This window comes from Pseudorca crassidens, chromosome 3, assembly GCF_039906515.1.
Source record: "Pseudorca crassidens isolate mPseCra1 chromosome 3, mPseCra1.hap1, whole genome shotgun sequence".
Taxonomy (NCBI): Eukaryota; Metazoa; Chordata; class Mammalia; order Artiodactyla; family Delphinidae; genus Pseudorca; species Pseudorca crassidens.
In genome coordinates, this window is record NC_090298.1 from 14,751,743 (window position 1) to 14,772,738 (window position 20,996).

Consider the following 20,996-nt stretch of genomic DNA (forward strand, 5'->3'; position numbering starts at 1 on the left):
TTTTAACGCTCTGGGAACAGCAAGGCAATGCATGAGTCCAAGTAAGCAGCTCAGAGCTGGGCACCTGGTCTCTGCAAAAATGGCTAAAACTGTAAATAGAGTCCCCACCTTTGTACATTTGACTTCCTCGTATGTTTCTAGGCACACACAGATGTGGGCACATGGCCATTCCAGGAGTGGGAAAATCAAGAGAACTTGCACTATTCCTTCTGACCTCAGGGAGACAGAATCATGACGGAAGATAACAGTTACAAAAACAAGAGACTGGGAACAGAAAAGATAGAACCATCATGCCAAGACAGAGGCCTGCAGCTGCTCGAAACAGTGATTATTTCAAAGAAAAATGGGATAGCAGAGAAAATGTATTTGTGAAGGAAAGGCAGGGAGGACCATGCATTCAGTGATGGGTTAATATCTGTAAAGATTTTACAGTGGTGCCTGGTACATTGATAAGTGTCCGATACATTAACAAAATCCATACATTCAAGCAACTATTTACTGGTATGTTCTAAGCATCGGGAATACAGTTTACATTCCAGTAAAGGGAAGGAAAAAACAGAAATGGACAAGTAAATATATAGCATCGTGCAGATGGTGATGAATAGCTACGAAGACATAAATGAGTGTAAGGTGATTAAGCACCCAGAGGGGTTACTTTATGTTAAGTGTTTGAGGATACCTCACCGATCACGTAACATCAAAATAGGAACACTAAGGAAGTAAGGAATGGAGACAGCCCCCTGCATTCACTGTGTTAAAGCATATTGGTTGAATAAACACCTAATTTGGAAATATTTCAAAGGATTAATAAGACTCACAATCTTATTCAAGAATTTTTCAGGAGAGCCCCCCGAACTACCAACAGTCATTCCTAGGCAACAACGAACAGCGTACTAGCTGCACAAGATAATCCCCAAACAGCAAAAAAGAAAATTCTAGGTTTAAAGAATGGAATTCTTTTTACAGGAAATTTTTGGAAACAAACAACAGCCAAAAACAATAACAAAATGAATTCCTCAAAACCCACCTCAAAATAAACTGAGTGACTTTGACGGGGCATATACTAGAAGAACGGTGGTATGGTTAAGCAAAGGAGCAAAATATAGATGATTAATGGACAGGAAATCAATTTAGAAAAAAATGGGCCTCAGAACAAATAGCTCCTGTTATAGAAATACAAGCCACTGGTCACAAGACAGACTGGATTAAGTGTGGCAGCAGAACAAGGGCCACCAATCAACACGATTGGAAAAACAACTGAGAGAAGGTCTGCCCAATGCTGGGTCCACTTCTGTCTGAAAAAATGAAAAGGCATGAAGTCAATTAATTAGATTAAAAAAACAGCTGAGCCATTGTCAACCCCCTTTTATTTATTTATTTATTTATTTTTGTGGTACGCGGGCCTCTCACTGCTGTGGCCTCTCCCGTCGCAGAGCACAGGCTCCGGACGCGCAGGCTCAGTGGCCATGGCTCACGGGCCCAGCCGCTCCGCGGCATGTGGGATCTTCCCAGACCCGGGCATGAACTCGTGTCCCCTGCATCGGCAGGCAGATTCTCAACCATGGCACCACCAGGGAAGCCCTCCCCTTTTATTTTAATCTTCGGATAGAACAAATATGGCAGGAAACCCCCAGCACGCTCACATGAGAGTTTTTATTGTCTATAGTGATACACACAGATTTCCCGTATTACAATTCGTTACGAACCCCCAGTCATAAAAATGTAACTTTTCTGATTAAAGAGAAAGAAAAAGAAACAAAAAAACCAAAAAACCCTCATCATGTCCTCTCCTGATGGATGGATGGGAGAGAGGGTGTTCTCAATGTGGGCAACTTCATCTCCCGTGAGCCTGGCGTTTCTTCTAGAGCAGTTCTCAACTTTGCCCCCCAGGGCGCAGTTGGCAAGTTTTGTAAACATTTTTGGTTGTCACAACTGTGGGAGAGGGGAAAGGATGCCGGCATCCCGTCAGTAAAGGCCAGGAATGCTGCTATAAACATCAAAGAATTATCCAGCCCAAATGCCAGGAAGCCAAGGTGGAGATACCCCAGTCTAGGAATGCCCTGGTATGCCATCCAACCAGATGTCTAGGTACATACCAGGAAAAATTGAAGAGTCAGCCAATGCCATAAGCAAAACCTTTCATAAAATAAAGACAAATCTTTTGGAAACAATTTTAAAGATAAAAACATTTAATAGAGGTAAATCAAAGGTCAGCACGACAATATTATATAATTTAGTTTTTGATTTGTGTTTGACCCAAGTTAGGAAGGGTGATGGTGATAAAGATGATGATGGTTACTAGGCAATGGGGTTTGCTTATATTTTTTATTATTTTCTTCTTTCTTAAATTTTTATTGGAGTATAGTTGATTTACAATGCTATATTAGTTTCAGGTGTATAGCAAAGTAAATCTGTTATACATATACATATATCCGCTCTTTTTTGGATTCTTTTCCCATATAGGCCATTACAGAGTACTGAGTAGCGTTCCCTGTGCTACACGCTAGGTTCTTATCAGTTATTTATTCTATATATAGTAGTGTGTATATGTCAATCCCAATCCTCCAATTTACCCCTCCCCCCCTTACCCTCTGGTAACCGTATGTTTATTTTCTACATCTGTAACTCTATTTCTGTTTTGTAGAGTTACAGATGTTATTATTTTCTAATTGTACTACATTATAGTCAGACAATATGGTCCACACTATTTCCACCTCTGTCTCCCTGACCCAGGGTTCTTGTACCTGCTGTTCCGGGCCACTGACATCCCATTACTCTCCTCCTGGACGTCTCCGCCCAAACGTTACCCTCTCAGAAGGCACCAGGGGTCTTGTCTGAAGGACACCCTGCCACCTTCCTCTTTATTCTATCATGTGTGCTGTCTTCATAGCTCCTATGCCAGTTTGTAGTCACTCATCTAACCTATTACCTTCCTCATTTCAAAACCATCTCCCCCCGCAACTCTGAGGCCTCTGGTCAGTATCTTTCAACTCTTTGGACCACAACCTACCTAGGAAAATGTGTTTTACACCGGAAACTACCACACGCAGAGTTTCATACGAGTTTCGTTAAGACACCACAATGTTTGGCGCATCCCAATATTTTCTATTTCTTTTAAATGTCAGTTGTGGCCCTCTGACCTGACTTCACACCTCACTATCGTGAAAACTCAGTTTGAAAACTCTACAAAGGCAGGAAGCAGGCCTATCTTGTTCCTCAGTGCCCAGCCTCGGTCTACGACACAGACTCAGTAAATACTGAATGAAAGATCCCGGCCTTCAAAATGGGTATACACACAAGGAGAAGCAGAGTCGGGTAATGACCAAAACATGGCCTTGGCGTCAGACCTGGCTGGACTCCGTTCTCCTAGATCTATGCTTTTATAGCTCAGGAACGTTGAGCCACACACTTAACTTCCCTGGCCCGTGATTTTCCCCACTAATAAAGAAAAATGATGATAATAATCCTTACTCACAGAATTACTGCAAAAGCTACAGCACATAACGTAAGTAAAAGTCACAGCAATTGGCACCAACGAGGGCTTAGTAAAAGGGAGCAATTCCTGTAAGGGGGTCATGGCGTAAGGAACAACGCAGAACATTCTCTAAGCAAAGAATCCAGAATCTTAGAGACAGAGGGACCCCTGCTCTTCAGACAAGGGCCTGAACACCAGCCGTGAGGGGCGGGAGAGGGCAGGCGGCTCATTCAGTTCTACGTTCTTTACGATGATCTTGACCAGCACGGTATCTGCTGAAAACTATTTGACACAATGCTTTCTTCTTCCATTTTAATCCCTTTGCACAAACCCGGCTGGCCTTGTTTAGATTTTCTCTGGAACTCCACACTGTTTCAGGGCGGAGGACTCTCTTAGTTTTCTTTCCATCTTTCTTTCGTTTACTGGCTCATAAATTAAAGCGTGATCGACGAGAAGGGTTAAGACCTTTGCCTCCTGACGTGTGGCCAAAGTGAGCGATCATGTAAACCAAAAACAAGCTTCCTCATGTCAAGCTTCACGGACCCCAACCCTCACTGGCTATAATCTTAGGACAAGCTGCAGAAGAAAGCCACCTACTTCACTGAAACTCTGCCTTGGCCTGTTTTGCTGCTGCCCCAGCAGACTGGAGAAAGTATCTGGAACACAAAAATGTGAAGTCCACTAGAAATTTCCATTAGAATCTAATCAAAGGCAAAATGCTACACATGTACTCTCCTAGTGTGCGGGGGGGGGGGTGGGGGGGGTGGCACCAGTGCTTTGCTTTCAGCTCAGATTTGTCATCTTAATTACATGGCATGGGGGGTAAAATGATCATTATATAAATAAAGATTCTGTGACGTTAACCTCCCCCTTGAGTTTGTGAGATAACTGACTTCTAATTATAGATAAAACAAAGATTATCTTCTTTTTCAGAGACCCAAACGGGTTGTGAGATTAAGTCATTTAAACTGTCCGTGGGTTTTCAATGCCCAGTATGGCGCAGTGCATGACATTCGGGTATAACAGCAAAATAGCAAAGAAGGGTGGACAGAGGGCACTGGTACTCATTGAGCACTGGCTGCATGCGTCAGGCACATCTGATCCTCAGCAGGGGAGGAAACGCCACTGCTCATTTCTTAAAGAATCAATTCAAGAAGATTCAGAGAAGTTAGGAAACCTACCCCATAGCACACAGCACAGCTAGCATTCAGTTCCTTGGGACCATGGAAAAGGCGCATCCCACTTTAGGGGGACGCTAGGTCAGAGGCAGCCTTTTGAATTCCAGCTCTGCCACTAACTGGTTGGCAACCCCTGGCACGTTCAATGGAGTCAATGGTTAAGAACCCTGGCCCTTTGAAGGAGAGCAGGAGTGGAGAGGGGGAGGGGAAAGCACACAGTGCACCGCCCTCCCCGTGTGCTGGGTTTAATCCCTCACTTATTCTGTGATTTTTCATTGATTGACTCCGTCCGGCTCCCTCGGTCATTCGTGCCAGGCTGTGAGCTGGAGCCCAGGAATACAATGATGGATTAAATGGCTTCCTGCAAACAGCTTACTGACCAACGAGGGATCAGAAAAATAAACAGACAATCCTAACCACACGGTGGGGTCTGTCACAGAGGAAAGTCCCAGGGTCGGATGGGAACTGGCCACGTGGGACAGACCACAGCCAGGCAAGAGCCGATACAAAGCTGAGACACAGCACAGGGCATCCGCGTAGCAGAGGGCGGCTGAGGCGGGGGCTCTGTGCACGGCAGTGGCACTTGGTCTCGGACCTAAGGGACCGAGGGCTACGTAAGCAGCTAAGGGGGGCAGACACTTGTACCTATGCATCATCACGGACAAGTCAGTACCAAATGTGACACTGAGACTGCTGTTCGAGAGACAAGATTAAAGAACAATCTCACTACAAAATGCAATTCGAGGAGGCCAACTTTCTAGAAACTCCACGTGAAAGCAGTGTCTGAATCACCACTGGGAGCGATCGCTACACGCACTGCCGTCCCCCAAATGGAGGGTGTCTTCCTGCTTTCACGTGCACAAATACCACCGCCAAAAGCATCAGCAGTGATATGTCCAACCCAACAAAGTCAGGAGGCTCCGGCTAACAGTCACTAACAGCCAGTCTTAACCACTGAGCCTGAACTCTCCGAGGACACTGCAGAGTGTGCAGGCAGACGGAGAGAATTAAGGGTCCAAGAAGCCTAAGACACCCCGGAAGCTAACCTGTGGACGGCGCATCTGCCCATGGACCCGCAGAGCCTTGCTACGCCACCAGCAGTGCGAAAAGCAGCTCACTCACTTGTACCAGCCCCGAAGGAAGGCCCAGACGATACACTGGCCCTGACCCCGCCTTGGCGAACCGCAAAGAAAAAGGTTAACGGTCATAGTGAGCTGGCATGGTTGGAAGGAATGACTAGTACACAAACACGTACACACAAAAGAACATCCTAGAGTATCTGCATATTAGGGAAAATAAGATCTCAAATCGGCACTTATACACATTAGGAATTGTGATTTTATACAAGAATTATGTACAGATTTATTTCATTTATTTATTGGCCACACCGTGCAGCATGTGGGATCTTAGTGCCCCGACCAGGGATCGAACCTGTGCCCCCTGCACTGACAGTGCAGAGTCTTAACCACTGGGCCGCCAGGGAAGTCCCTGTACAGATTTCTTTTAAATGCTAAACTGTTACTTTTTTTTTTCCATAACAGAAAAGTTTAGGAAAATCTTCTGTGCAAAGTAAAATCATGCTTGTTCCAGCTGTGCTAGGTTATGTCTTCTAAAGCTTTCTCGTTGCTGCCACCACCAGGCGGGCCCAACCTACCCTGAAAAGGACGGTCTTCACGTTCCTCAAGCTAGCCTTTCCACGCTGAATTCAGTGTTAAGAAAAAGATAACTATTTTCTAATGTGTTTTCATGATAGAGGTATACTAAGGTAAATTTATGATGAAATTATACTGTGCACACGTATGGTATAATCCTAGGTTTATTTTTTTAAACACACACAAGGGCAAGCACAGAGGCATACACACACCCACACACACACACCAGCAACTGTACTCTTGGGCATTTTTTCTGAATAAATGAAAGCTGACGTCGGCACAAAAAATCTACACATCAATGTTCAGGACAGCTTTATCTGTAACAGGCAAAAGCTGAAAAAGCCAATCCCAGGTTGGCATTCTTGAAATGAGCCAATGAGAGCAAATGAAGGCCAGACTGGTGCGGCTGGAGGCTAAGACGGGTGGGTGGGGCGTGGGGTAGCCTGCTGGACCCAAAGGTCCTGTACCTCAACTATCTGATACTCTGGTTGCGATACTGTGGTCCAGTTTTGCAAGATGTTATCATCGAGGGAAACCAGGTAAAAGGGTAACATGGGATCTGTCTGAACTAGTGCTTACAAATGCACGTAGATCTACAGTGGTCTCAAAACAAAAAGCTTAATTAAAAAAAAAGTTTTAAAATACATGCAAAAAGCCTAGAAGAAAATATATCAGAACTCCAATAATGGGTCACAAGCCTGTAGGTGTTTTTTTGTACTTTTCTATGACTTTCCCTGTTTTCTAAAGTTTTCAAACATTTCTAGGCTTAAAGAGAAATCAGTCCCATCAAAATCATTATCAATGAGCATATCTGGACACATATAATTAATTCAATGAATCTTTTAAAAATGAATATTGTAGAACTGCTTTCAAAACAACAACAGAAACTAAAATGAAATCATCAACCTCCCCCAAGGGTCACCAGCTATTAGAAAGGGCTTTCCTAACCCACCTATTTTACACATAGTCAGTTTCAGCCCAGAGAAACTCTACAAAGCAAGAAGCAGGGAAGGGAGGAAAGCCCAGGAACCCCAATTCTTGAGACAAATGGTTGACCAGCTCTCGCTTCTGAAGTTCCTTTACTTCTGTCCTAATGTCCTAGTCCTTGTTCTAATTCAAGTGCCCCTTTCTGATCCCTTTTCCCCAGTTACAAATCCAGACCCCTAACTTGAACTCTGGTATAGAATCTCCATTCCTGTAACTCCAAACCACCCTGATGTGTCAAAAGCACCTCAAAAAAAACCCAAAACATAAACAGACCTCCTCCACGTCAGGAGTGACACTCTCATTGCCGGCCTCCCAAGCGAGAAAGCGAAGTCCACCTAAAATCCCTCCCCTTTGCTGGCCACCATGCCTACCTTCCAAGTCCTGGCAACTGACTGAGACCACCTGGATTCCATCGTCTCTCCACTCCCTCCTCCTGCCTCAGCTCTCACCACTCATGTTTCACCTGGACCCCAGTAACTGCTTCCTAACTAGTTTCTCTGCCTCCAGACCCCCATGGTATGAATCCAGCAGTTCTCAATTTGGAGGCTAAGAAAAGTTTTGAGTTTTAACTTTAAAGATTAAAAAAATGTTTTTACTACTTTTAATGACAATTTTTCCAGGCACTGATAACTCAGAATGGAAAGAAACTTCCAGAGATGAAACTTTGGTTTCTTTGGCCGGTGTTTCCCAAACTGGGATCGACTAGGACCTTGAAGGGGACGCCACTCGGGTCTGAACAGCATAGACTTGGAGGGCTTTGAGTCCTACTCTGCTGTCGACTGGCCGAGCAATCTCAACTTGCTCCGGTGACTCTGCTTTCTCACCCTCAGCTGCACCAGCTACAGAACGAGGATAATAACAATACCTACATCTCATAGAGTGTTCGGGAGAAAAAGGAGTCAGACAAAGCCCATAAAGGATTTGATACAATTCTTGGTACTGAGCGAGCGACTCAGATATTTCCGTTGTTAGGTACTGTTACCAGTGATGTAATCTGATCGCACCCTGATTGAAACTCTCTCACGGTTTGTTCCCAGTCACTTCCAGGATAAGCAATAATCTTAATGTGGTTTCCCTACAATGCCTTTCCTGAGGGGCTCCTGCTGCTTCTCCAGCCGCATCAGTCTCTGGCCCCCTTTCCCTGCTTTCCACACCGCGAAAAACCCTCTTGGGGTCTGTCCTGCATTCCTCCAGGTCACCCCTCTTCCCAACCTCAGCCACCGTGCCCCACCTGACTGCAGTGTCCTTCTCTTCCACAGCACCTTGGACAGAACCCTCTCCTGTCACCACCTTATGCTGTAATCTCCCCTCTCCTACCTCTGCCTAGGAACTGGGCATAGCTAAACTTTCACCTCCTGGGTGGAAGTGACTGATTTTCTGGGCTACCATGTTGAGGATCTGGGGCTGCAGATGGGCCAGTGACGGAGGGCGAATCGTGATGTGTACAGTAGCTGGAAGTGAGCTGCCATCCTTGTACTGGACCTGGACTGGGCCTCATGAAAACCTCTGGGTCCTCACTGCCTAGTCAAACATCTGGCACCAGTGGCTACTGACTAACTGTCCATTAAAGGGATGAGTACCAGTTGCCCTTCTAGGATGCTGAGGTCATATACTGAGCACCTTGCGTCTGTCACCTAAAACCTAACTCCAAAGGCTGAGTTGTAAGTGAACATTTTTCATTTATTGGCTGTCTTGAAACTGCCTTTAAACTTAATAATATGACAGTAATTCCTTGGCTGCTCTTAAGTGAAATGAAAAAAACCCTATTTGAGCCAAATACCCATACATCTTGGAGTTTCAAAACAGAGTCAGCATCAATTTTACGAATCCAATCTTTAAGCATTCTGTTTTTTGTGTGCCACTCATTTCCTAGTGTCAAGTAAGAATTAAGAGATACTATGCAAAGTATTTGTTAATCCAGTGAACAAAAATAGAATCGGAATGACTCCAGATTCTAGACTGAAACCAGAAGTCATTTTTGGCTGCTGGTTTGGTAAAATATCTACGAAGCGGCAAGACGTCAGCTTGGCTCAAAGTGATGGTACAAAACTAGGAGAAAACACACCATCCAGGAGATAACAGAAAAGGCCAGAAACAAAGCACAACAGCTTAGAACATCGAATAGTGAACTCCCACGTTTTCCCTCTGTGCCAAACCCCCCCACCACCAAGGAAATCTCTAGAAATGGCAGAAAAATGCTACTTGAATTACTGAAAGGATTACAAAGAGGCAGAGGCCAGAAGAAGACTGAATAAAATATAGGTCACTAAGATGGCAAGGATCTCTTTTAAAAAGTGTAATTAATAAGAACAATTAATACTAGGCACTGAGGTATTTTTCCATGTACTAAAATACATGAACAAAATAAGGGGCTAAAAAGAATACTGCTTGTTTGTCTTCCCCTGAAAAGTATCAACAAGGCATTCTTGTTTCTCTGTACATGTCTGTGAATGCAAAAAGGTATAAAAGCCCTGCACATCTTCTGCTAGAAATCTGGTCTAAATATCTAAAAAGCCGGAGCACCTGAGGTTTACAGAAAATGATGGGAATCTGGTTGAAATCTTAATCTGAAGAGCAAAGGTTATGTGGGATAAAAGTGGCCATGTTTCTGTCAATATCATCACTCTCTGTATAGCTTCCCATCCGCCACTGAGCTCTCCCAAAAAGAGTTTGGACATCCTTCCTTTCTGGCAATATCCTTATAAAACCTTGGCAGTATCCTTATAAAAGCTAGTATCTCTTCAAGTTTCAATTTTAGAACGTTACAGATTCAAAACACAGTACAAAGACAAAGGGGCCCCCACCCCATCTCACTCACTCCCAAATGGTCCATATTCCCATCAGAGAGCAGCTCCTTCTCACAGATGCAGAGACCTCAACACTGCAAGCTTGACCCCCACTCCCCCTTCCACTACAACACGCCTACGATACTCAGGCTTCACCCATCCATGCCAATCCACCTTCATCTACTTTCCAGGGGCTACGATAATGGAGAAGAGCAGACAGAAACTGATAAGGACATGACGACGAAAATTCACCAAGTGACAGCCTCTCACCTCATGGACATCTGAAAACTGAGAAGTTGCATCAAACTCAGAGCAGCCAATTCCCTCAAAGACCCCAAGATTTGCACTAGAAATGACTTGATAGCTATATATGCTCCTGTTAAAAGTATGTGAGTTAACACACTGCTGGAGGGAGTTTAAAGTGGTGCAGCTGCTTCCGAGTTGTCCAATAGGGCAAACAAAGTTACCATCTGTCCCACCAATTCCACACCTAGGTATAGGCCCAAGAGAAATGAAAACAAATGTCCATGGAAAAAATTTATACACAAATGTTCCTAGCAGCATTACTTCTATATGCCAAAAAGTGAAAACAATCCAATGTCTATCAACAGATGGGTGCGTAAACACCATGTGGTATACCTATACAATGGAATACTATTCAGCAAGAAAAAGGGATGAAGGACTGATAAACGCAAACACGGATGAACCTTGAAAGCATTCTGCCAAGTGAAAGAGATCAGACCCAAAAGGCCACACATCATATGATCCCATTTATAGTAAATGTCCAGAATAAGCAAATCCCGAGACAGGAAGTAGATGAGTGGTTGCCAGGCACTGGGGAGGATGGGAGGGGAAATGGGGAGTGACTGCCCATGGGTCTGAGGTTTCCTCTGGGTGGTAAAAACGTTCTAAAACTGATTGTGGTGACGACTGTACAACCCTGTGAATCTACTTAAAACCAGTGAACTGCACACTTTAAATGGGTATCGTCTACGGGAGGTGAATCATACCTCAAATTGCTGTTTTTTTTAAAAAAAATACTTGACAAACTGGAGAACAGTTATAAAACAGAACTCCACGCACTGGAGTGAAGGTTCTGAGCCCATGTCAGGCTTCCCAACCTGGGGATCTGGCAACAGGAAGAGAAATTCCTAGAGAATCAGACTTTGAAGGCTACCGGGATTTGATTACAGGACTTCGACAGGACTGGGGGAAACAGAGACTCCACTCTTGGAGGGCACACACAAAGTAGTCTGCACATCGGGACCCAGGGGAAGGAGCAGTGACCCCAGGGGAGACTGAACCAGACCTACCTGCTAGTGTTGGTGGGTCTCCTGCAGAGGTGGGGGGTGGCTCTGTCTCACCGTGGGGACAAGGACACTGGCAGCTGAAGTTCTGGGAAGTACTCCTTGGCATGAGCCCTCCCAGAGTCTGCCATTAGCCCCACCAAAGAGCCCAGGTAGCTTCCAGTGCTGGGTCACATCAGGCCAACCAACCAACAGGGAGGGAACCCAGCCCCACCCATCAGCAGACAAGCGGATTAAAGTTTTACTGAGCCCTGCCCACCAGAGCAACAGCCAGCTCTACCCACCACCAGTCTCTCCGAACAGAAAACTTGCACAAGCCTCTTAGATAGCCTCATCCACCAGAGGGCAGGCAGCAGAAGCAAGAAGAACTACAATCCTGCAGCCTGTGGAGCGAAAACCACATTCACAGAAAGACAGAGAAAATGAAAAGGCAAAGGATTATGTACCAGATGACAGAACAAGATGAAACCTCAGAAAACAATTAAATGAAGTGGAGACAAGCAGCCTTCCAGGAAAAGAATTCAGAATAATGATAGTGAAGATGATCCAGGACATCAGAAAAAGAATGGAGGCAAAGACTGAGAAGATGCAAGAAATGTTTAACAAAGACCTAGAAGAATTGAAGAACAGAGATGAACAATACAATAACTGAAATGAAAACTACACTAGAAGGAATCAATAGCAGAATAACTGAGGCAGAAGAACGGATAAGTGACCTGGAAGACAGAACGGTGGAATTCACTGCTATGGAACAGAATAAAGAAAAAAGAATAAAAAGAAATGAAGATGGCCTAAGAGTCCTCTGGGACAACATTAAACGCAACAACATTCGCATTATAGGGGTCCCAGAAGGAGAAGAGAGAGAGAGGACCAGAGAAAATATTTCAAGAGATTATAGTTGAAAACTTCCCTAATACGGGAAAGGAAATAGCCACCCAAGTCCATGAAGCGCAGAGTCCCAGGCAGGATAAACCCAAGGAGAAACACACTGAGACACATCGTAATGAAGTTGGCAAAAATTAAAGACAAAGGAAAATTATTGAAAGCAGCAAGGGAAAAACAACAAAAAACATACAAGGGAACTCCCATAAGGTAAACAGCTGATTTCTCAGCAGAAACTCTACAAGCCAGAAGGGAGTGGCATGACATATTTATTTAAAGTGGTGAAAGGGAAGAACCTTCAACCAAGTTTCCTCTACCCGGCAAAGATCTCATTCAGATTCGATGGAGAAATCAAAAGCTTTACAGACAAGCAAAAGCTAAGAGAATTCAGCACCACCAAACCAGCTCTACAACAAATGCTAAAGGAACTTCTCTAAGTGGGAAACACAAGAGAAGGACCTACAAAAACAAACCCATAACAATTAAGAAAATGGTAACAGGAACATACATATCAATAATTACCTAAAACATGAATGGTTTAAATGCTCCAACCAAAAGACACAGGCTCGCTGAATGGATACAAAAACAAGACCCATATATATGCTCTCTACAACAGACCCACTTCAGACCTAGGGACACACACAGACTGAAAGTGAGGGGATGGAAAAAGATATTCCATGCAAATGGAAATCAAAAGAAAGCTGGAGTAGCAATACTCATATCAGGTAAAATAGACTTTAAAATAAAGAATGTTACAAGAGACAAGGAAGGACACTACATAATGATCAAGGGATCAATCCAAGAAGAAGATACAACAATTATAAATATATATGCACCCAACATAGGAGCACCTCAATACATAAGGCAACTGCTAACAGATATAAAAGAGGAAATTGATAGTAACACAATAATAGTGGGGGACTTGAACACCTCACTTACACCAATGGACAGATCATCCAAAATGAAAATAAATAAGGAAACAGAAGCTTTAAATGACACAACAGACCAGATAGATTTAACTGATATTTATAGGACATTCCATCCCAAAACAGCAGATTACACTTTCTTCTCTAGTGCACATGGAGCATTCTCCAGGATAGATCATATCTTGGGTCACAAATCAAGTCTCAGTAAATTTAAGAAAACTGAAATCATATCAAGCATCTTTTCTGACCACAATGCTATGAGATTAGAAATCAATTACGGGAAAAAAATGTAAAAAACACAAACACATGGAGGCTAAACAATACGTTACTAAATAACCAAGAGATCACTGAAGAAATCAAAGAGGAAATCAGAAAATACCTACAGACAAATGACAATGAAAACACAACGATCCAAAACCTATGGGATGCAGCAAAAGCAGTTCTAAGAGGGAAGTTTAGAGCAATACAAGTCACCTCAAGAAACAAGAAAAATCGCAAATAAACAATCCAACCCGAAGCCTAAAGGAACTAGAGACAGAAGACAAAACCAAAAGTTAGTAGAAGGAAAGAAATCATAAAGATCAGAGCAGAAATAAATGAAATAGAAACAAAGAAAACAATAGCGAAGGTCAATAAAACTAAAAGCTGGTTCTTTGAGAAGATAAACAAAATTGATAAACCATTAGCCAGACTCATCAAGAAAAAGAGGGGGAGGACTCAAATCAATAAAATTAGAAATGAACAAGGAGAAGTTACAAAAGACATTGCAGAAATACAAAGCATCCTAAGAGACTACTACAAGCAACTCCATGCCAATAAAATGGACAACCTGGAAGAAATGGACAAATTCTTAGAAAGGTGTAAATTTCCAAGACTGAACCAGGAAGAAATAGAAAGTATGAACAGGCCAATCACAAGTAATGAAATTGAAACTGTGATTAAAAATTTTGCAACAACTCCAGGACCAGATGGCTTCCCAGGTGAATTCTATCAAACATTTAGAGAAGAGCTAACACCCATCCTTCTCAAACTCTTCCAAAAAATTACAGAGGAAGGAACACTCCCAAACTCATTCTATGAGGCCACCATCACCCTGATACCAAAACCAGACAAAGATACTACAAAAAAAGAAAATTACAGACCAATATCACTGATGAATATAGATGCAAAAATCCACAGCAAAATAACAGCAAACAGAATCCAACAACACGTTAAAAGGATCATACACCATGATCAAGTGGGATTTATCCCAGGGATGCAAGCGTTTTTCAATATATGCAAATCAATCAATGTGATACACCATATTAACAAACTGAAGAATAAAAACCACATGATCTTATCAATAGATGCAGAAAAAGCTTCTGACAAAATTCAACACCCATTTATGATAAAAAACTTTCCAGAAAGTGGGCACAGAGAGAGCCTGTCTCAACATAATAAAGGCCATATATGACAAACTCACAGCAAACATCACTCTCAATGGTGAAAAATTGAAAGCATTTCCTCTAAGATCAGGAGCAAGACAAGAATGTCCACTCTCACCACTATTAATCAACATAGTTTTGGAAGTCCTAGCCACAACAATCAGAGAAGAAAAAGAAATAAAAGAATACAAATGGGAAAAGAAGAAGTAAAACTCTCACTGTTTGCAGATGACATGATACTATACATAGAGAATCCTAAAGATGCCACCAGAAAACTACTAGAGCTAATCAATGAATCTGGTAAAGTTGCAAGATACAAAATTAATGCACAGAAATCTCTTGCATTCCTATACACTAATAATGAAACATCTGAAAGAAATTAAGGAAACACTCCCATGTGCCACTGCAACAAAAAGAATAAAATACCTAGGAATAAACCTACCTAGGGAGACAAAAGACCTGTATGCAGAAAACTATAAGACACTAATGAAAGAAATTGAGAATGATAATGACAGATGGAGAGAAATACCATGTTCTTGGATTGGAAGAATCAACACTGTGAAAATGACTATACTACCCAAAACAATCAATCCCTATCAAATTACCAATGGCATGTTTTACAGAACTAAAACAAAAAAATCTTAAAATTTGTATGGAGACACAAAAGACCCCAAATAGCCAAAGCAGTCTTGAGGGAAAAAAACAGAGCTGGAGCAATCAAGCTCCCAGACTTCAGACTATACTACAAAGCTACAGTAATCAAGACAGTATGGTACTGGCACAAAAACAGAAATATAGATCAGTGGAACAAGATAGAAAGCCCAGAGAGAAACTCACGCACCTATGGTCAACTAATCTAAGACAAAAGAGGCAAGGATATATAATGGAGAAAAGACAGTCTCTTCAATAAGTGGTGTTGGGAAAATTGGACAGCTACATGTAAAAGAATGAAATTAGAACACTCCCTAACACCATACACAAAAATAAACTCAAAATGGATTAGAGACCTAAATATAAGACCGGATACTATAAAAGTCTTAGAGGAAAACACAGGAAGAACACTCTGACATAAATCACAGCAAGGTCTTTTTTGATCCACTTCCTAGAGTAGTGGAAATAAAAACAAAAATAAACAAATGGGACCTAATGAAACTTCAGACCTTTGCACAGCAAAGGAAATCATAAGCAAGACGACAAGACAACCCTCAGAATGGGAGAAAATATTTGCCAACAAATCAACGGACAAGGGATTAATCTCCAAAATATATAAACAGCTAATGCAGTTCAATACTAAAAAAACAAGCAAAAATGGGCAGAAGACCTAAGTAGACATTTCTCCAAAAAAGACATACAGATGGCCAAGAAGCACATGAAAAGCTGCTCAACATCAATAATTATTAAAGAAATGCAAATCGAAAGTACAATGAGGTATCACCTCACACCAGTTAGAATGGTTATCATCATAAAATCTACAAACAACAAATGCTGGAGAGGGTGTGGAGAAAAGGGAACCCTCCTGCACTGTTGGTGGGAATATAAATTGATACAGCCACTATGGAAAACAGTATGGAGGTTCCTTAAAAAACTAAAAACAGAACTACCATACAACCCAGCAATCCCACTACTGGGCATATACCCTGAGAAAACCGTAATTCAAAAAGCCACACGCACCCCAATGTTCATTGCAGCACGATTTACAATAGCCAGGTCATGGAAGCAACCTAAATGTCCATCAACAGACGAATGGATAAAGAAGATGTGGTACATACATACAATGGAATATTACTCAGCCATAAAAAGGAACGAAACTGGGTCATTTGTAGAGACCTGGATGGATCTAGAGACTGTCATACAGAGTGAAGTAAGTCAGAAAGAGAAAAACAAATATCGTGTATTAACACATATATGTGGAATGTAGAAAAATGGTACAGATGAACAGTTTTCAGGGCAGAAAGAGAGACCCAGATGTAGAGAACAAACGTATGGACACCAAGGGGGGAAAGCGGGGGGGAGGGTGGTGGTGAGATGAATTAGGAGATTGGGATTGACATATATACACCAATATGTATAAAATGGATAACTAATAAGAACCTGCTGTATAAAAAAATAATTAAATAGCATTCAAAAATTCAAAAAAAAAGAATTAATGCTACCTAGGAAATTATCAGGTCAACTAAAAAATTTGTTTATTGCTGTTTGTTTGGATAAAAATATTGTATATTAAATTTCCTGAAGTTGAAAACACTACTGTGTAAATGTAAGAGAATATTATTATTTAGAGGAAATCCTCACTGAAATATTTGGGGGTGAAGGGCTTTATGCAAGTAACTTACTCTTGAATCGTTCAGAAAAATGTTATGTATATATATCATTTGTGTGTGTCTGTGTGAATACATGTAGATCTAGATGTATATGGAAGAGAAACAGCAAACAGTAAAGCAAATAGAGTAAAATGCTAATGTGTGAAGCTATGTAAAGGATATGTGGGTGTTCGTTGTACTATTGTTATTCTTGCAACTTTCTTTAAGATTGAAATTATTTCCAAAAAAGTTAAGAAAATAAAATATGAAAGCTTTCTCTTTCCTGATTTTTTTTCTATGCATATACATCACACACAGAGGTGTTTTAAAGCATAAAGAGGATAGAGCTATATATTTTAAAAAATAAAGATAAAAATAAAAAAGTAAAAAAAAATACTTGAGTTAAGCACTTGGCCCCGACGGTGACACATGCAGACACTCCACATACACCGATGCCCTTCCCTCGTGGGCACACCGAGCCCCCCTCAAACGCTGAAACTCACCAGCTGGAGCCCCTCTGACACCATGCTGACCACCAGGCACCAAATGGGAACCAAGGGCTGGAACTCGGTAAAACCAGCAGTCCCGGAACGAGGAAGGTCAGCCCGAGCACGACAAGTGGACCCAACCCATAAAAATCAGAGGCTCAGAGCTGAGCACGGAGCAGTGCAGCTGAGCCCCAGGCAGTCTGGAGGCACAGGGCCAGGAAGAGAGCAGAGGACGGAGCCAGGAAGGAACAGGCTGAGGACGCCCACGTCCCCCTCACACCGGACTGGCCTGGCCACTGTCCCTGGGTGCGCCCTGCTCCTTCCCACCCCCTGTTCCCTGCCAGCTGTTCTCCAGGCACCTCATCATCTTGCCACCAACCCGTCCCTGTCTGGTTTTACACCTGCTTGTGTAAGAGCACTGCAACACTAACAAGGGGCCTTGCCGTGCACACCTCGTCCAAGGTAAAGTGCCTGTCCACCATTCAGACAGGAGAGCCCTTGGCTGTCCACATGCTGGGTCCCCCAGGCCCCGGCCCCTAAATGCCTCTGGCCTCGGTTTCAGGGGTAACAGGACAGAACTCCACACACTTCCAAATGCCATAACGCCCCCGTCAGGAAGGCACTCAAGCTCCATAAAGCATGGGCATCTTCACTGTGGCCACATGGGGCAGATACAGGTGTATGCGGTGGATACAGGTACACCTGGCCCCTGCCCCAGACGGTCTGCCTGGGTAGAGGTTTGCAGTGGAGGTTTCTGCAATCGGCTTATGAAGAGAACCACACGGGTGACAACTGAGAACCGCTGAAGAGCACCCGAGACCACGGTCTCTCCTCGACCCTGGAGCACAGTCTGAAAGCTCATGCCACGTGCCTGACGCGACCCTGGAGATTCCTAGACCAGAAGGCTCCTGGGACACTGAAATAACAGTTAAAAAGAGCTTGGTGCAGCACCCAGCCATGGTCCACACGTGCTGAACATCATTGTTACTGATGTTCTACTGAGGCACCCCCAGGTGACTGGGTAGGGAGAGAGAACCCAGGAAAAGGGCCCACGAAACAGTCACCATGAACAGACAGGGCACTGTCAGCAGGACAGAATCTATAGAATATTAACCAGATGAATATTAGGGAAGAAGAAGGGTTTCAGGATTTACATGCTTGGGTGATTTAGTAGGACACTTCAGGGAAATAAAAAATTGAGGAGGGGACTTCCCTAGTGGCACAGTAGTTAAGAATCCACCTGCTAATGCAGGGGACACAGGTTCGAGCCCTGGTCCAGAGAGATCCCACATGCCGCGGAGTAACTAAGCCCGTGCGCCACAACTACTGAAGCCCACGCACTCTAGGGCCTGTGAGCCACAACTACTGAGCCTCCGCTTGCTGCAACTAGAGAAAGCCCGCACTCAGCAACAAAGACCCAATGCAGCCAAGAATAAATAAATAAATTTATTTTTTTTTAAATGTGAGGAGGAAGAAGATTTCAGAGATTGTGGTAGCAATTCAGCACCTACGTAGTAAAAAATAAATACATAAATAAACAACCCCCACGTTCAAGATTACCTGTAAGACCAGGGTTCAAGTCTCTGTTCCCCCATGCCCTTCACTTTGGCAACCCACTTCATTACAGTCACAAGGGGCGATCTGTGTACTTTAATTCCAAGTGTAGTGGAGAAGGAAGGAAGAAGGTAGGAGCCCGGGTGGCCAGGTAAAAGATGGGCAGACGTGTGCATGCATGAAGGAGATGAGAAGGACCTGGGGTGAACAGTCTAGCAAGCTCTGGCAATCTCTGGGCAGGATTCCTACTGACAGGCTGTGGCCCAGTGATTAAAAAGAAAAATTAAAACAGAAGAGCCTAAGCAAGCGCACCTGCCCTAAGAGACTCTTTGCTTTACGTTTCACTGGCAACATCTGAGTCTTTCTGTTCATAGAAGCCCTTGTGAAAAAGGCTGTGGTCTAGTACTTACCGCTCCAGGGACAGAGCTGCTCCTGACACACTGTAAACTACATCAAATGTATAGTGTTTACATGTCTTCAGAGGAGGTGTTATAAGTTGCCAATATGGTACAACAAAAAGTAGGCTCTAAGCCCTTATTTTAAAGATCTGGCTGCTACAAATAAACTTAAAACCAATATATGGGGTGGGGGGGGAAAGAGTTTCAACACAGGGAGAGCTATCTTTGTTTAAAAAATAAAAGAGGTGATTTTAAAATGTTTAGAAGGTGCTTACATATCCCTAAAAACAGCCCCTCACCCCCGCAAAAAAATATATTATTAAGAAACAATGCAAGTTTTCAAATGAATTCAGTTTTAAAGTTGTTAAGGTCTTTTCATTGTGTGTTAGAAGAATTATTATGGGTAATTATTTTGTGGGTTGAGCTAAGCCTATTAAAATGGAGACAATACTTCTGTACAAAAGGTAGGAACAAATTATGAGCAACGTGAACAATTCTGTTAAGCAAGCTAAAACTCAACAGTTAAGACAGATTTTCCAGATTTTAGAAAAATGGCTTAAAATGTCCTTCCTTCTACTGACACTGGAATTTGCCTCCATGAATTTAATACCCTTTAAATTATGTGTGAGTAAGCACGAAATAGCAGAGATGAAGGTTCATTTCCATTTGAAAATATTTTAATTTTTCAGATTTCTCCAAGACAGAAAGGACAGTTACAATTCACCAGCTCCACAGACCATCAAAACGGAGGAGACTTTGTGGTCTGAGACACTTAATCATTAATTCAGACGCTCCAACAAAGCCACGCTCTATTTGAACTTTTAACAATGGAAGCTGAATCCTATGCCAACTCTTCTCACAAACTATTTTTCATTAATAAGCTTTTCGTAAGTGTGTCTAATAATTAAAGCCCATGATCTCTTTGTCCTGGCCTCATTATTCCAGAGTCCAGCGGGCTCGGGCTTGGAGGTTTTTCACTGGTCCAGTACATATTAGCTCACACCCAGGCTCAGCCGTAATGTTTCCTGCTGAGATGAGCACAGTATCTGATAACTAGACAAAGCAGACTGAATCAGAGAAGCCATGAGACTAATCTTTGGGGGGATTGCTATGTAGCAGTATTACTACGTGATAAACAGAAGATCAGGCGGCCAGTACATTCTTGCTTTCACAGTATAAAGTAAACCCTTAGAAAACAGCATCTTACAGAAAATCCTTCGCAAGTCTCCGTACCCTTTCGAAAATGTGTCCCCACACCTGTCAAAGTGTAAATAAGTGTCATTTCTTTTTCTTTTTTTAAAATTTATTTTATTTATTTATTTTTGGCTGCATTGGGTCTTCATTGCTGCACGCGGGCTTTCTCTAGTTGCGGCGAGCAGGGGCTACTCTTCGTTGCAGTGCACGGGCTTCTCATTGTGGTGGCTTCTCTTGCTGTGGAGCACGGGCTCTAGGCATGCGGGCTTCAGTAGTTGTGGCTCGTGGGCTCAGTAGCCGTGGTGCATGGGCTTAGTTGCTCCGCGGCACGTGGGATCTTCTGGACCAGGGCTCAAACCTGTGTCCCCTACATTGGCAGGTGGATTCTTAAACACTGTGCCACCAGGGACACCCCATAAGTGTCGTTTCTGATGCCATGTGTTGA

The 20,996-nt window shown here is 43.0% G+C and overlaps 1 protein-coding gene across 3 annotated transcripts in view; it reads right to left on the reverse strand.

Moving 5' to 3' along the window:
- MYO10 (myosin X) overlaps positions 1-20,996 on the reverse strand; it is a 217,693-nt gene that overhangs the window by 120,849 nt on the left and 75,848 nt on the right. The window lies entirely within an intron of this gene.